Genomic DNA, 4,077 nt, shown 5'->3' with positions numbered 1-4,077 from the left:
GAAAAATACTTTGAATGTGAGGAGATCAGCGAAGATAGAAAAGTTAAATTCGTTGCCGCCAAGTTGAAAGGACATGCAACCTTATGGTGGGACAGTGTCCAAGCAGAGAGGAGAAGATCAAATAAGCCACCCATTAAAAAGTGGACCAGAATGGTCGCCAAAATGAAGGGTAAGTTTTTTCCCAAAGATTACCAGATTGCTTTGTATCGGCAGGTGCAGAATTTGAAACAGAGAGGAATGATTGTGAAAGAATATATCGAAGAATTTTATCGGGTGAATTTGAGAGCAGGTTACATTGAAGACACCCCAAAAAAAACAACAAGGTTTGTAAATGGCCTAAGGCTGGAGATATTGGACGAGATAAGTATTCTTTCTCCAAAAACCATAGAGGAAGCATACCAGAGTGCCTTGAAGGCAGAAGAAAATATCACTAGGAAGCAGAATGCCAGAAGAGGACGTGGATCTGGCAGAGGGAAAGGACAATCCTTTGGCAAAGGTAGGACTACCAACAATAGTGAAGAAGGCAGTAGTTCAAAGACCTCAGGGACAACAGAAAAGGAAGGTAGCACTAGGGGAGGAAGGCCATACCAGTGAGGAAGGGGTAATGGCAAAGGCAGAGGAGTTGCCTACCAGTGTTACAAGTGCCACAAGTGGGGGCACAGGTCCTTTGAGTGTCCTGAAGGTGAATAGGCTGGACAAAGAGGAGCATATGTTGCTCAAACAGAGGAAGTAGAGGCACCACCCCAAGAGGTAGAGAATGTACCGGAGACAGGAGAGGCCTTAGTCTTAAATAAGGTATTGCTGAAACTGGCAAAGGAGACAGCTGACCAAACCCAGAGAAAGGCATTATTCCGGACTGTGTGTAAGTCACATGGAAAATGCTGCAAACTAATTATAGACAGTGGAAGCACTGATAATCTGGTTGCTACAAAGATGGTGGAGAAATTAGGTTTGAAAAGGTTAAAGCACCCAACTCCCTATAAGGTGTCTTGGTTACAGAAAGGACATCAACTGCTAGTTGATGAGCAGTGTGAGGTGGAATTCCATATTGGCAAGTATAGGGACAAGGTGACTTGTGATATCATGCCCATGGACGTGTGTCATATTCTACTAGGTAGACCATGGCAGTATGACCGAAAAGTTGTTCATGACGGAAAAACAAACTGCTACAAGTTTGTCAAGGATGGGATTAAGCATACACTAGTACCCATCAAGGAAGAAGAAACAACAGAGACTAGTGGGACAAAAGTGCTGCTGATGGGGGGAAAAGAATTTTTAAAACAGATTGAAGATAATGAGATAAAGTATGCTGTTGTAAGGAGACCAAGAGCAGTGCTGTTGCATATTGAAATTTCTGACTTACTTAAAGAAATCCAGGATTTGTAGTAGGAATTCAGGGACATTATGGTGGATGATTTACTGAATAAGTTACCACCAAAGTGAAGTATCAGTCATCACATAGATTTCATCCCTGGAGCTAGTTTACCAAACAAAGCTGCTTGCCGGATGAGTCCTAAGGACAACGAAGAGATCAGGAAGAAGGTACAAGAATTGTTGGACAAAGGATTGATATAGGAAAGTTTAAGTCCTTGTGCAGTTCCGACAGTTTTAGCTCCCAAGAAAGGAGGCGAGTGGCGGATGTGTACAGATTCAAGAGCAATAAATAATTACTATTAGGTACAGGTTCCCATTGCCATGAATGGATGACATGATGGACTGCTTGAGTGGAGCAGCGTATTTTTTGAAGATAGATCTAAAGAGCAGATACCACTAGATTAGAATAAGAGAAGGGGACGAATGGAAAACAACTTTCAAAACTAACGAAGTTTTGTATGAATGGATGGTGATGCCATTTGAGTTGAGTAACGCCCCTAGCACTTTCATGCACCTAATGAATGAGATGTTGAAGGAGTTCATTGGAAAATTCATGATTGTATATCTTGACGATATACTAATTTTCAGTAAGACCAAGGAAGAACATTTTCAACATGTTAGATATGTTTTGGAGAAGTTACAGCAAAATAAGTTGCTGATAAATTTAAAAAAATGTTCTTTCTTTCAGAAGAAGTTAGTCTATTTCGGTTTTGTGATTTCAGAAAATGAACTGAAAATAGATCCAGAAAAAGTTACAGCTATAATCAGCTGGCCATCCCCTAAGAATCTGTTTGAAGTTTAGAGTTTTCACGGGTTGGCAAGTTTATAAAGAATTTTAGTGGAATCTGCACACCCATGTTGGATACCATAAAAAATGCAAGTCAGCCTTTCCATTGGACTGAAGTTGCAGAGAAAAGTTTCCAAATATTGAAGAAGAAGATCACTGAAAGGCAAATTTTGAGATTGCCTCATTTTAACAAATTTTTCCAAGTTCGTTGCGATGCCAGTGGTAAAGCCATTGGAGCTGTACTCAGCCAAAAAGACAAACTAGTAGCTTAATTCAGTGAAAAATTAAATGAATGCAGGCAAAAATCACATCTTACAACAAGGAGTTTTATGTCGCCGTCCAAGAATTGAAGCATTGGAGACATTATTTGTTGGGTAATGAGTTTGTCTTGTTTTTTGTAATTCTGCATTACTGTATGTTATGGAGTAGCATAAGATGAATCAGTAGCATAAGCTAAATCATAAACACGCAAAATGGGTTGAGTACTTGCAGAGTTTTACATTCGTATTGAAGCATATTAGTGGTTAAGCCAACAAGGTAGCAAATGCACTAAGCAGAAGAGTTTTACTCTTACAGGAGAGCACAATACAAGTGTGGGGTTTTGAACACCTGAAGGACTTGTATCAAACCAATGCAGATTTCAAGGAGGCTTATGAAGCCTGCCAAAATCCCTTGTTGAGGAATAATAGCCCATCGCTAGACTATAACTTACAGGAGGAGTTGCTATTCAAGGGAGGACAACTGTGTATCCCAGAATGTTCGATGAGGGAGAACATCATCCGGGAAAAACATAGTGGAGGTCTAGTTGGACATTTCGACATTGATAAGACCTTGGATCAGCTCAGTCATTTTTACTACTAGCCGATGACGCGACGAGACGTGCAACGATATGTAACCAGGTGCAAAATGTGTTAGTTGGTGAAAGGGCACAGTCAGAACACAGGGTTGTATACACCCTTTCCTATTCCAAATAGACCGTGGGACTCAGTCAGTCTGGACTTTGTCTTGGGTCTGTGAAAAACAAAGCGAGGTTTTGACTCCATCATCGTGGTGGTGGACCGTTTCTCCAAGATGGCACACTTCATCCCTTGCAGGAAAACCAGTGATGCCACCCATGTAGCACACTTGTTTTTCACTAAAATTGTCAGACTGCACGGCTTACCGAAGTCCATTGTTTCTGACAGGGATTTGAAATTCACAGGACATTTCTAACGCACCTTGTGGAAAAAGCTAGACACAAAATTAAACTTCAGCTTCGCTTATCACCCACAGACTAATGGGTAGATGAAGGTGGTGAACAGGAGTTTAGGAAACCTGCTACGGAGTCTAGTTGGGGAAAATTCACGAATGTGGGATCATGTACTTGCCCAAGCATAATTTGCTTACAATGATTCACCAAATCGAAGCACGGGAAGTAGTCCTTTCGAGATATTGTATGGAATGCATCCTTGAGGAGTGTAGGAGTTACGAGATTTGGGATAGTTAGAAAGAAGAAATGCTGACAGGGAATATTTCGCAAGAGAAATTAACAGCCTACACGAGCAGGTGAAGTCAAAATTACAGGACAACAATCAAAGGTACAAACAGAAGCAAATGTGAAAAGAAGGGAGGTACAATTTAACGTAGGGGATCAAGTCCTAGCACATCTGCACAAAGAAAGATTCCATAGGGGCGAATACAATAAGTTGAAGTTTAAGAAAATTGGACCTTGCAAAATTCTGCGTAAGTTTTCTGCAAATGCCTATGAGCTGCAATTGCCTCCAGATATAGGAATATCGCCCATCTTTAATGTGGTGGATTTATTCCCATACACCACTAATCCTGAAGAGGACAGTTCGGCGCAGCAAAATCGGGATACCCAGGAAGAGAGTATTTCGTGGATGAGACAAATGCCTTCAGCTCAGCCACTTCAGATC

Source organism: Pinus tabuliformis, chromosome X (genome assembly GCF_031772625.1).
Source record: "Pinus tabuliformis cultivar Carrire ecotype Pingquan chromosome X, CPIR1, whole genome shotgun sequence".
NCBI classification, from domain to species: domain Eukaryota; kingdom Viridiplantae; phylum Streptophyta; class Pinopsida; order Pinales; family Pinaceae; genus Pinus; species Pinus tabuliformis.
The sequence above is the reverse complement of the archived record's forward strand: the minus strand, read 5'-3'. Positions refer to the sequence as shown.